Source organism: Ipomoea nil, unplaced genomic scaffold, assembly GCF_001879475.1.
Source record: "Ipomoea nil cultivar Tokyo-kokei standard unplaced genomic scaffold, Asagao_1.1 scaffold0482, whole genome shotgun sequence".
In the NCBI taxonomy this organism is placed as follows: domain Eukaryota; kingdom Viridiplantae; phylum Streptophyta; class Magnoliopsida; order Solanales; family Convolvulaceae; genus Ipomoea; species Ipomoea nil.
Window position 1 is genome coordinate 240,402 of NW_017616910.1, and position 14,599 is coordinate 255,000.

Genomic DNA, 14,599 nt, shown 5'->3' on the forward strand with positions numbered 1-14,599 from the left:
AAAAGAGACACATCCGTCTTAGAAGGCGAGAAGTCCACAGAGACAAGAAAATCATGTAGCATTGTGAACCTTGCACGTGGAGCCTGTTTGAAACCGTATAGAGATTTTTTAAGCAAACATACATGATTAGGTAATGACTTATCATCATAACTAGGTGGTTGTCGCATGTAAATAGTTTCAGCTAGCTCGCCATTTAAAAAGGCGTTGTGAATATCCAACTGGCGAATAGACCACCCACGAGATATGGCTAAAGATAAGAGAAGACGAACCGTAGTGGGCTTAACCACAGGACTAAAGGTCTCAAAAAAGTCCTCTCCAGCAACCTGATTAAAACCCTTGGCTACTGACCTTGCTTTTTGACGGTTTATTGAACCATCGGCCTTCCGTTTGGTTCTGAATCCCACTTGTAACCAACAACATTCATACCTGGTTGAGATGGAACGAGACGCCACGTATGATTATGGACCAAGGCATTGAACTCCGCATCCATTGCATCACGCCACTCAGGAAACTTGACCGCCTGAGAATAACAGGTAGGCTCAAGCAATATAGTGGAAATAGTGGTTAAGGCAACATGTTGATGCGGGCCGGAGCTGCGAGTGTTCATGCTATGTGACCGAGGAGGCAGAGTAGCACGTCGAGGACGTTTGCGCGGCCTGCCGCGCTGCTCAACCTACTGGTCCGAGACAGTCTGCTCACTCGATGCGGACTGCTCGTGACCGTGACCGGCATCATCGCCAGAAGCCGCCACGGGCTCATGAATCTGCCGAGCGCCATCAGTAACCGTGGTCGAGACATCACTTCCTTGGCCCGTCACAATTGGTGCAGTAGCCCACGGTTCGGAACGCGGTGTAGCAACCTGCAAGGCAATAGGAGAAACAAAGGGAAACCCAGTCTCATCGAATCGCATGTGGCGACAGATAAAAACCTTGTTAGTGTTAGTGTCCAAACAACGATAGCCACGATAAGACGGATGATAGCCTAGAAAGACACAGGGAGATGAACGAAACTGGAGTTTATTGTGATTATAAGGACGTAGAACAGGAAAACACAAACAGCCAAACACTCGCAAGTAAGAGTAGGACAGGGGAGATCGATGTAAATGGAAGTGAGGGGACTCATCAGACAGAACACGAGTAGGCATTTTTTAATTAGATACACAGCAGTTTCAAAAGCATAGTCTTAAAAACGAGACAAATTAGATGCTTGAGCCATTAAAGACAGCCCTGTCTCAACAACATGACGATGTCTGCGTTCTACTCAACCATTTTGCTCGTGAGTATACACACAGGATTTCCTGTGGCGAATACCCAGCAAAGCAAGAGTGGAACCAAGCTTTTTATATTCTCCCCCTAAATCAGATTGAAAGGAAATAATCTTCCGAGAAAAAGAACGTTCAACGAGTGACCGAAACTTATCAAATATAGCATACAAATCAGATTTTGCACGCATGAGATAATACCATATATAACGAGTGTAATCATCCACAAACAACACAAAATATTTATAGCCAGACGCAGAAAGTAATGGCGCCGGGCCCCAAATATCTGAATAAATTAATTCCAAAGGATGCGTACTAGTAGTTTCGACACGAGTCAAAGGAAAACGAGAGGATTTTCCCAATTAAAAAGAGGAACAGACATTGGGAATATCACTAGAATTAAGTGTACCAATAGACGAAGACGTTAAAATTTTACGTAATACTCGAGAATGAGGATGCCCCAACCGCATGTGCCAAACGTAAGAGGATCGCGCAGAAACAAACGCAACAGGAGCTGAGGAGGGCGCAGACCATGTGTAGAGACCCCTAGACGCATGTCCCTTAAAAGGAACCTTCCTGGTCAAAATGTCCTTCTCATAGAAACAAAGGGGGTGAAACTCAAAGAAAACATTATTGTCTTTTGCAAAACGCTGGACAGACAATAGAGAAGAAGAGAGACCAGGGACATGTAAAACATCATGTAACTTAAAAGACGTAGAATCAGTAGCTAACGAAGCAGAACCAACATTAACAATAAGCAAACCTGTACCATTGCTGACTCGCAGAATCTCCGGGCCATCATAACGTGTCGCAGAAGTCATCAAAGAAGAATCAGGCGTATCATGATTTGTAGCACCAGTGTCAGGGAACCACTGATGAGGACCGTTGGAATCACCATTATACCAGAGACAGCCACATTAGCCTGAAAACCCGGAGCCCCTGAATAACGCCGAAAACAGTTGACTCCTGTGTGACCAAAACATTTACAAATTTGACACGGATCATCATAGCGCCAAAAACAATTGGCTCCCGTGTGACCAAAACGTTTACAAATTTGACACGGATCATCAATGCCACGTCGTTGACTGGACCGCTTCTCATACGGTGTGTCTTGGTTCGATGCCATCGGCTACTGCTACGAACATGGATGTTGGAAAGGAAAAACTGATAACAGATGAGAATATAATTGTGTTGTATTCTATAATAATGTCTCTGAGTACATGGAGCGAATATATAGAGATAGCTATATAGAATCCTGGTCTAACACGAATAATATAGTCCTAGTCTAATATGAATAATATAGTCCTAATAAATACATCTAATGATACTAGATTTTGTATATAAATGATCGAAAATCATCATCTTAGATACATTCTTAAAATGAATTTTCAATCGTTGTTTCATGATTCTCAAAATCTTTTAACTAGATTTATCGGCATTTTAAAATATATTATATTATTTTCCAGAAATCAATGAATTTGTTGACTAGGTTATATATATATGATTATCCCATAAAAAAAAAAAAAGAACGCTATAAAGATACATGAGCTTGTTTATTTTTCATCATTATATATCAAATAATTACTATAAATTGAGAATAAGACAACTGGTATTCATTGCATTGCGCGTTTGAATATTTCCACTAATGAATTACTTATATCATATAAGTAACCAACAATCAAGTATATTACCCAATATTATGTTCACTAATGAGTTTAATTAGGGTGCGTTTGAAAAGTCAGAAAATGAATTTTGTAAAATATTTTCTGGGCTTTCAGTGTTTGGTAAGAGGGAGGAAAATGAGGTCAATGAAAAATGATGCTTTAATCAAAAGAAAATAGGTATGATTTGGGTAAAAATGACTTCCCCTTTTTTTGTTGGATAAGTCATTTTTTAAGGGATGCACATGCAAAATTTATCGGGCCCAATTTCTAGTGGGCTTTTATGGTCCGGCCCATCGAGCTCGCAGACTAGGGTCCATGGCAAATTATGCTGTGCATCCGTATGCACCATGCATGGTGCATACGGATGCAAAAACGACGTCGTTTTAATAAAACACGCGTCTCCCCTTAAAAAAAAAAATCAGGTTCGATTCCCAGCAACAACATATGAACTAAAATTCCATAACCGATGAACTATAATTCCATAATCGATGAACTATAATTTCATAATCTAATCTATGAACTAAAAATTCCAGAATGAATGAACTAAAATTCCATAATCTATAAACTAAAATTTCAGAATCGATGAACTACAATTCCATAATTTATGAACTATAATTCCATAATCAATGAACTATAATTCCATAATCTATGAACTAAAATTTCAGAATGAATGAACAATATAATGTTGTTGCTGGGAATCGAACCTGAATTTTTTTTAAAGGGGAGACGCGCGTTTTTTAATAAAACGACGTCGTTTTGGCATCCGTATGCACCATGCATGGTGCATACGGATGCACAGCATAACGATTGAGGGTCCATGCAACCATAGCCCGTCCCATGTGGGTTGGCGAGCCGCGGTCTGGCCCGCGTGCTTTTTTAAATTTTCAATTCAAAGTTCACAAAAATAAGTAAAGTCTACAAACATTAATATTGTGAATTTGCAATCCAACTTTAAAATTTAACAAAAATTAATATTAATTCAAAGTTCAAAAAAATAAGTAAAGTCTAGAAATAATATTAATTTTTTCGTATTTAAAATTTAAAAAAATTACATTAGGTGAGAATGTGAGAACACTTCATTAGGTGAGAATGTGAGAACAAATCTTGTGTATCAATCTAATTAATTTTAATGGTCTAGATTAAGTGTGTGCGAACATGAATATAAATAAATAAATATAAATATAAATATAAATATATATATATATATATATATATATATATATATATATATATATATATATATATATATATATATATATATATATATATATATATATATATATATATATAGAGAGAGAGAGAGAGAGAGAGAGAGAGAAAGAGAGAGAGAGAGACAGAGACCTTCACAAGGCTTAATGAGTGCTATTCACAGAAAGATTTTATCAATAGTATTAAACAATTAAAATGTTGAAGTATACAATTCTATTCATTTTCCTGTTCATTTTCTGGAAAATGGACCAAACACACAAAGACAGTTTTCTGTTATACAGCCAAACACCGGAAAGGAAAATGTTTTCTGGAAAATGAGTCATTTTCCAGAAAACATTTTCTAGAAGTCATTTTCCTGCTTTACAAACGGAGCCTTAGTCGATCTTTCGGGTGCGATTAATGGTTAATGTAGGCGAAGTATAGTTGGATTGGACCTTTAGCCAATTGGGTTTGACCATGCCTAGTACCGCGTACTTGGCAAATTATATCGTGCAACGCGGTGCATAATCGATTATGCACCGAACTTCAAGAAAAGAAACGACACCCGTTTCGCGCCGTTTTGTAAAAAGTAACTCTGTTATTCATTTTCATTTTGTATACACTGCAGTTTCGGTTCAACACAACTACAGTTTCATTCGATATTTATACACTCAAATATATGAAAATATTATTTTATTTTATTTTATATACACTATAGTTTCATTAAAACACAACTACATGATCATTTCGATATAACTACAGCTTCATTGCACAATATACACTCAAATATGTGAAATGTTATTTAGTTTCATTTTATATACACAGCAATTTCATTTCACCACAACTATAGTATCATTTTGATATAACTGCAGTTTCATTTGATAATATATAAAATAATACGTGAGGCAGTGTCGGTTTAGATACACTGTAGTTTCAGTTGGTAATTAACACACCAAAAAATGTGCGTTTCGTTAACAGTAACGGTGCGCTATTTCTTTACTTAAAGAAACGGCGCCATTTGACCGCGGTGCACATCCGCCACGGTCCACAGTATAACGACTGCGAGTACTCCAAATGTAGGTTATACTCGGTTACTCCACCGTCACATACACACACATACACGTCTCTCATTTTCGAGTTGAACTTGCATATATTTTATTGAGAGAGTTGTTTTGTGATATAAGAGGATTTCCATTTTGCTTTACTTTTTTTTTCTTTATTAAATCAATTTTTTGTTTTTATTTATTTATTTATGTTATGATGATGATATATCATGTAGGTGCTTAAATTTTTGTTTTTTTTAAAAAAAAAAAATAGTGAAATGGGATCTTCAACTCCTGATCTGAATGTATATATACCATTCATCTTTAAAAAAAAAAAAAAATTGTATAACATAGCGTGCAACTTGTGTGCACCAGAACACGAGCACATTAATTTGACATAAGAATTTATTTATTAATTATATATGTGTATGATCAGATTTTAACATAAATCATTTCATCATTTTTTTAGTTGAACTTGTATCTGTTTTATTGAGAGAGTTACTCTACGATTTAAGAGGTTTTACATTTTACTTTACTTTTATATTATTATTAAATTGATTTTCTCTTGTTTATTTATTTATGTTATGAACTTATGATGATTACATATCATGTATGTGTTTAAATTTTTTGTTTAACTTTTTTTTTAAAGAGTGAAATCCTTACCCCAAAAGGCTGAATCCCCAACCCTAAGGGCTCCTCCCACTCCGACTCGATAGAGCATGTGAGAGGATGTAACGGTGACTCAATGAGTTAGTAGACAGGGCCAAATACCGGTGCGCACAAAGAATCTGTCCACTTTGAAAAGAGTGAAATCCTTATGCTACCACTTACCATCCAGGTGATTCAAATTCTATTTCAAAACTTTAATTTTAATTAGATATTTAGATTTCTTCTTCTTTTTTTTTTTTCAGCAAATATATGTGTGGTGTAAAGAAAATCATCATTATATATGTGCCCTAGAATTTAGATCTAACAATACTGGATTTTGTAAAAGAAAATCATCATTTTATATACATTCTTAAAATGAATTTTCAATCCTTGTTAATTTCATGATTTTCAAAAACTTTTAATTAGATTTATCGACATTTTATAATATATTATTTATTCAATTAGTTTTCAGAAATCAATCAATTTGTTGACTAGGTTTTAATTTATATGATTATCCCATAATGAAAGATCGTTATTATAAAGATACAAGTTGTAGCAGCGAAGAAGAAATAAAATATGTTCCAATTTAGAAACGGTACAGTGACACCAATAACATTAAGTACGCTATATTTATGGGGGTTAGATTTGCACGGGAATATATATATATATATATATATATATATATATATATATATATATATATATATATATATATGAGTGAGAGCAAATTTTAACATAAATCATTATTTTGAATGCAGAAGATTCGGATGAGCAAAATTGTCCAACCGTGTGATACTTTCTTCCCAACTTCCATGGAAAACAAAATACCACCCACTCGAAGAAAAATTTTTTCCTTGAAAAACTTTAACATGCTCAAGTGTGAGTACAACTTTTTTAGAATAACATTACAACTTACAAAAAAATAAAAATAAAAATAAAAAAAAATAAAAAAAAAAAAATTAAATTTTAGCATGCCCATTTCTATGTGCTACCAAACAAAGAGATTTAAAAAAAAATACTTAAAAATATATTATAATTATAAAATATTTGATTCCAATTACAATTCTAATTCCGACTCTAATGTTTGAAAACATTGAACCAAACACCCCTAATTCTTTTTTCCGCTATGATGAAAGTATCGATGCATAAATTAAAACAACTTGATGGGTGAATGATTATATTGTCTACACTTTTCCATAAAAGAATGAAAACTATAAATGATTTTAAAAAAAAATTAATGCTATTGACTCTATAAATGATAAAAATTAAAACTCTAAAAATCTCAACAAACAAAGAAATTAAAGCCACCCTAACGACCCCAACATATTACAGTAATAAAATTTAATTACTTCAATATTTTTTTCACTACGATAGTACCAATTAATGAATATCTATTTAAAGTCAGATTAATTATTTCATTTCTATAATTTTCTTTTCCCCTACGATAGTATCAATTTATGAATATCTATTTAAAGTTAGAGTACTTTACTAAATATCAATAATTATCAATGTATAAAAGAATGAAATAGTTAAATCTTACAATTAATTAATATTCTATAATGACATTAATTATTAATGAGGGTATTAATAATACGAATTAATAAATATCAAATAATTACGAGAAATTGAGAATAAGACAAGTAGTGATGTACATTGCATGGAACAAATGCTCTATATATGTTATATACTAAATTCAGTGCAAGATGAGTGCGTATTAGAATATTACATGATTTAAATCTATCTTCTCTTCTTATTTATTTATGTTATGATGATGATATATCATGCAGATGCTTAACATTTTTGTAAAAGAAAAAAAAAAAAAAAAAAAAAAAAAAAAAAAAAAAAAAAAAAAAAAAAAAAGGATCTTCAACTTCTGATGCTACCACTTACCATCCAGGTGATTCATTTTTCCATTTCACAACTTCAATTTTAATTACATGATATATTATGTTTGTGGTTTTTTTTTTTTTTTTTGGAAAACTGGGAAGGGATACCCAAGCTGGCAACGAGCCTAGCTCTCTTGCCATCTCTTCTGAAGAACTATTTGCACTTTCTCAATCTCAAGTAGCTGCCCTATCACCTCTGTTGGAAGTTCTATAACCTCAATCCAATCACAACGCCTCATTGATTTTAAGAATTTCTTTAAATCTATAGATTTTATATATGCCCATTTCGAAAGGAAAATCAAATTGTTAGTCCAAATTGGTCGTTCACATTGGTTTGACATGAGAATTTTTTTATTGGTTATATATATATATATATGTGTGCATATTTTAACAACCCCAATCCTCTTCTCCGACTGAAAATGTATAACTTTGTTATGTTTAATACTCCTTCTAATTGACATACATTTGTATCTATATTATTATGAAAGAAGTATGCTTGTATTTTTTTCAGTAATATTCTCGAGCTGATTTAGAAAGTAAGTTTAATTTATTTTCAAAATATATAAAACGTCAAACTCAACGGTCTCACCGTGTCTATCCGGCCAGGAGACTAGTAGAGTAAATAAACGTGTTTTAATTAACTAACAAATAGTTAAAAAATCATTAAATATATGATGAGATCGAATAAAAGGACTATACAGAGAATTTTAATCCGTAGCAGATGTTAGTGTACAAAGGGCAATCGAATTAAACATATTTTGGTGACTATATCATTATCTGTGGGTTGAAAGAGGTATTCTGATAAATACATTTAATTTGTGCATATATTGGTACTATCATGCTGAAAAAAGAATTCGAATAATTAAAATTTATTCATCTAATTAATATGATTTTTTTTTAGTACTATTGACTATCTTACAATGTAGTAGCCACGGTTATGCTGCTTAACCACAAAACGATCTCCAAATTCATATCTATTGAGCCATACTCCGAAATATTGTGTCTAATCGGGGTGTGAGGGGCCCTTAGTGTTGGGATAACCTTTTGAGAGAAGAAGAATAAAAGAAATTAAAATCACTTGACGAGTGGGTAATAGTCAAACACCTATCCATAAAAGAAGGGAAACTATAAATGTGAATGAGTCAATTAACAATTACTAGAGAAGGAAACCCAGTTACGGGTTGCCTTCTCTAGTGAGAAGGCAACCTGAGGCTGCCTCCTTATCGAAGAAAGCAATACAGTTGCCTTTTTCGATGAGAAGGAAATCTCGCATTCTCACCGGAGAAGGTAAGTGCTTTTTTTTAAATAATTATTTAATTTAAATTTATTAAAATAAAATTAAAAATATTTTAAAATTTGATAACTGTTACGTAAACATGTTACTAGGTCAACATGTCATTTTAAGTTGAATTACATTATTTTGCATTGTTCAATTATTTAATTGTAATTTTTTAATTCGATAACTCAATTATAATTTGTTGTGTAGTTGAATGGTCTATCTGACCCTTATTTCAAATTTTAGTGATTCTAATTTTATGCGAGGCCCAACTAGTCGTAGAAAAAGGTAATCACCATGATCGGACCTATTCACTGGCCTAGCCCATTTAGCGATTCGTCTTTCTTCAATTTCACAGAGTTTTCGTTGGATTTACTGATTTACACCAATTGAAGTCCAAACACCACCAGGAACAAGGTGTCTGTTTAACGGTGAATTTTCAGGTATTTTTCCTTTCCTTTTGCCCCAAATCATGCTCTTTAGATTCATGTTGATTTTTGTGATATAAAAGAAGCGCGATCCGATCAATTGTGTTCCAGGCTTTGTTTTCTACGGTCTGATTAGCAGAAGCTAGCTTAAACGTTTCGAAATTTTCAATTTTGTTTGATCGATTATTGCAGCTGCATAAGCAAATTTGTTTAGGATGGCAAACCGATCTCAGATCCGCACCAGCAACTCGGCACTCATTGCGTGCTATGATTGGCGATGAGGTAAAGGATGCTAACTTTAGTTGATTTACTCTACGATAAATGCCAGTTTTGTATTGCTTTGTGCAAATTTTGTGTTTAGGGGTTTAATCTGTGGCTAATCAAATCATGATTTTCCTGTATGTTATCATACTTAAATTGTATTTTGGTAAATTGCCTGCTAGTATTTAGTTCATACTTGATCAGAAAGGTCAATCAATTGTTTTCCTGCAAAATCCATGAAACCAATTAAGGATGGAAGTTGTTGGAGTGTGTTCGGTAGAATGTATAAGTACCACCAGTTCTTTTTTGAATCTCTGCTGAAGTGCCATGGGCATTTAGTTGTCACATGACCACAGATTGACAAGTGTTTGGTTGCATATAATTTATGGATGGACGAACGAGAAGTGTGTACTAAGTTTCACGGTTTTACTGAGGTGTGGTTTGCTGTATTAGTTGCCGTTCTTGAGATTTCTTACAATATGCAAATGTAGGATACGATCACTGGATTTTTAATGGCTGGAGTGGGCAATGTGGACTTGAGGAGAAAAACAAACTACCTTATTGTGGATTCAAGTATGTTTTTGGTCTTGAATTCCTGTCTTTCAGTTCCTTGAGCATGATTATATCACAGTAGCATGATTAATTGCTATGTTGGTGACCAATGGGCTAAAATTTCCTGTTGTAACCCAGCAGCAAGGGTGCCTCACCATTTTGTTGAATGCGTAATCTTTTTTTTTTTTTTTTTTTTTTTTTTTTATGTTGATGGATATAAAATTGAAGTTTGAGCCTTTATTGAGAGTTTATTTTTCTTTTTCATATTTGAAGTATCTATAAATTCAAAATAAAGTCATCTGTATTTTTAGCAAACTATGTAGAACACTTAGTTCATTTTCACTCATAAATCACCTTTATTCATGGAAAAGTAAGCAAACATAGCTTCTTCTTTTTTTTTTTCTCTGATTTCTTTACCCAAAAACCAATGCTTAATAAAATAAAAAAAAATAAATAAAAAAAAACACTTAATTGTAAATATACTTAAATCAATTTCTTTTCTTTGTTATGGTTTAGAAACTACGGTGAAACATATTGAAGATGCTTTTAAAGAGTTCACATATGTTTTTGGTCTTGAATTCCTATCTTTCAGTTCCTTGAGCATGATTGTATCACAATAGCATGATTAATCACTATGCTTGTGACCAATGGACTAAAATTTCCTGTTGTAACCCAGCATCAAAGGTGTCTCACCATTTTGTTGAAAAGTGTGAAGTTTGAATCTTTATTGAGAGTTTTTTTTTTTTTTCCTTTTTCATATTTGAATTCAAAATAAAGCCAACTGTATTGTTAGCAAACTATGTAGAATAGTTAGTTCTTTTTCACTCGTAAATTTCAGCTTTATCAGTGGAAAAGTAAGCGAACATAGTCTGGATTTTGTTTTCTCTTATTTCTTCATCCAAAACCAATACTACTTTTCTAATAACATTTTTTGTAAAGAAGTTTGAATCAATTTATTTTCCATGTTATGGTTTAGAAACTACGGTGAAACAAATTGAAGATGCTTTTAAAGAGTTCACTACAAGAGAGGACATTGCAATAGTGTTGATCAGCCAATATGTAAGCGTTATTTTATTTCCTAAATGTTATATTGACTTGGTTTAAGCTTCCTCCTCGTCCATTATGTCTTGTATGTTGCATAGATAAATGGCACTGTCGTGGAACAATATTACAATCTGGAAAAGTTTTATACATCTGGAAATTGTATAATGCATTGGATTTTTTTTTTTAATCAAATCGTTGTGCTTACAACCACTCCACTAGGAATGTTTACGGGCTAACAGCTCCCATAACGTTTTACAATCGTTTGTTCTTGAGATTAACCTATAATCCTTTCCACCGCACTTCAATGTTCAGGTTGCAAACATGATAAGGTTTTTGGTTGATGGTTATAACACGCCGACACCAGCCATCCTGGAGATTCCTTCAAAGGACCATCCTTACGATCCTGCACAGGATTCCATTCTTTCACGAGTGAAGTACCTCTTCTCTACCGAATCTGTGGCATCTGGAAGGCGCTGAACTACATGTTTTGAGTAACAATTCTGTATGCTTGTTACTATATCTATATGTTTTGCCGGCAAATTGAAAATTTGTAGCATGGAGATCAGAGAACCTAGCTCCCTGCCTCCCCTGCTTGACATTTTCCTTGTGGTTTAGGATTCTCAGGCTGCAAATTTGTGTTTCCATCGTGTTGTATGATTGTGGGTTCAAACTGGGATTGGATAAAATATGTTCATGTACATTGGTTAAATCGACTTGAAGTGTCAACACTTTTGAATCAAATCTTGAGTTTCTTGTATGTTTTCATACTTATTTTGTGTTTTTAGGGGAAGGGGTACCCCCCAAAAACAAAACTATCTATCAAAGAACATCCATCCTAGTGTGGTATATCATTTAGTTTTCAACAATGTTGACTTTTCAATCTCTAATAAAAAAGAGTGTAATACTTTCAAAAATCTTTTTTTTTTTTTTGGTCAGACCACGAGGTGCTCTAACTGTAGAAGACACGTTAAGCCCTTACTATACTCAGACTAATCTCCGTTTGCCCCAAATAAGGTGTAAAGTGTTGGCCAAATTTGTTTTTCCATACGAGAAGGAGTTCGAACTCCCAACCTTTCTTAAGGGACAAGAGTGCACGGCCACTCACGCCAACAAAGCTAGTTTCAAAAACCTTTTAAATTATGAGAAAACTCATTGTTGCTACCCGAAGGTGAAGCTTACCACTGAATGATCACAAGATAAACTAGCCTAAGTTGTCCATAACCAGCTCAAACCAAAAAATCTTTTACTATTATGAAAATACATAAGCTTATAATACTTTATAGTTATCCATATAGAGATCTTATTATTCACAAAACTTTGGGAGTCTTGTCAAGTGGGACATGTGGAGCCACAAGTGGTGAAAAGTGTGGTATCCACAAAGGATTTCATTGAAACAAAGTGAGGGAATTATTAAGAGTGAAGTACAAACAAACCATATGGGAGAGCTGGGGAGAGAATTATTAATGGTAATGGGCAGATTTTGTTTTGGAGTATCTTCCAGCAATGGTAGTGGAGAACTTGCTTTCATTCCATTAAGAAACAACTCAGCACATAACTGAATATGCCAAAAGAACAACAAATGAACATTATAATTAACATTTAAAAAAAAAAAAAAAAAAAAAAAAAAAAAAAAAAAAAAACATCCTTACCAATTGAGAATAAGCTATATTTAATGCTGATTTAGATCAACTATCTATTAACGTTGGTTGGAAATATCGACCATCTTTGGTGAGTGGTCGAAAATTCCAACCATTTTTCTACCATCACTAACGATAGTTGAAAAAGTTGAAAAATGCTTTAAGTCTCTATCTACTTTTTGAGTTGGTCGAAAATTGACCATGACACTCTAAGTCTCTAAAACCCAACAGAGTCAAATCAAGTCCAAAAACACTATCATCATTTCTGTTTAGTCCACACACACACACACAATATTGGATCAAATGGAGGAGTTCAAATGAAATGAGCTAAAGATGGAAGGAAGGAATTGAAATTGAAGCATTGAAGGGAGTTAGGAGATGGGAAGACACACGTGTAACGTAATAAATGCGGATGGCGATATGTGGGCCTTGCCACACGTGGAATTAGGCTTGGACTTTGTCCGTATGGGCCCAGGCTTTCCCATCAATGTCCGGACTGTTTTCTGGCAGGCCGTGGCCCACGACCACAAGCCCATGTTCCCGGTTGGTAGCCCAATAGTTACTAGGTTGGCTTGGTTGGTTCTTCCTGTCTCTGTCAGTCCTCATCAAAACTTCAAAACCTTAGCCACAATCATGCATCATTCACAGTACTTTTCTGTACATCATTTACGATGTTGTCTAGACATGCATCTTCATTTCATTCTTTTTAAAGAATTATTGACTTTGTTACAATACAATATCGATTCATAATTACTTTTTTAATCTATTTAAAATAAATATTATTGTGACTTTGTTACAATACAATATCTGTTCATAATTACTTTTTCAATCTATTTAATACAAAGAGTCAATACTTAATACTGTCTCCACTAAATCTCAAACTCACAACCTCCCATATGGAAAAGCAATTTCATGCCACTAGACCAGAAGGTCATTGACAGTTCTTTTCATATATATAGATGTTACCTAGCAAGTAATAATTAATAAATATAAAATACCATACCATATCTTTTGGCAATTTATATCGTGCACTAGGGTGCGCATTGCATTGTGCGCCCTGATACAAAACGACGTCGTTTCACATAATTGTATAAACAAATACACATAATTGTATAAACAAACATACATAATTGTATAAAAAATACACATAATTGTATAAACAAATACACATAATCACGTCAACTCCCTACCGCGCCTTCCAAAACGACATCGTTTTGAGAGGCGCAGGGCGCAGAGTGCTATGTGCCCGTGGTGCAGGGTATAACGATTGATATCTTTTATATACGAGAAAGTCGACATGGGCTACTTAAATGTGTGTTTTGGGCTAGATATTTCTTATTGACCCTAACGGGTAAAAAAATATGTTAATCAGTTTACATTGTCCATAGCTTACCCGCTCAAACAGATGAGAAGGTCAATAAATAATTCACACACGATATCAGATTTGATTTGTAGTCATGGTAAGCTATAACTTGAGACAGTTAATAAACAAGCAGTTAGTGTAAAGATCGATTTTTGTATGTTTACACTATGTGTTGGGCGGAGGCTGGTGAAGGGACATGTCCAACAATTGATGGCTATGAAGATTGTTGAACGGAGGTCGGTTAAGAGCTAAATCCAGTACCTTGCCTCTCGAAAATGTCATGACGATTAATAAGGAAATAAAATTGCGCCTTCGCTGAGTTATAACTTTTGGCATAGTGGTAATTGT

The 14,599-nt window shown here is 33.9% G+C and overlaps 1 pseudogene; it reads left to right on the forward strand.

Annotated features, from left to right (window-relative positions):
- Positions 1-9,458: 9,458 nt before the first annotated feature.
- On the forward strand, positions 9,459-11,992 carry LOC109173757 (annotated as a pseudogene).
- The last annotated feature ends 2,607 nt before the right edge of the window (positions 11,993-14,599 follow it).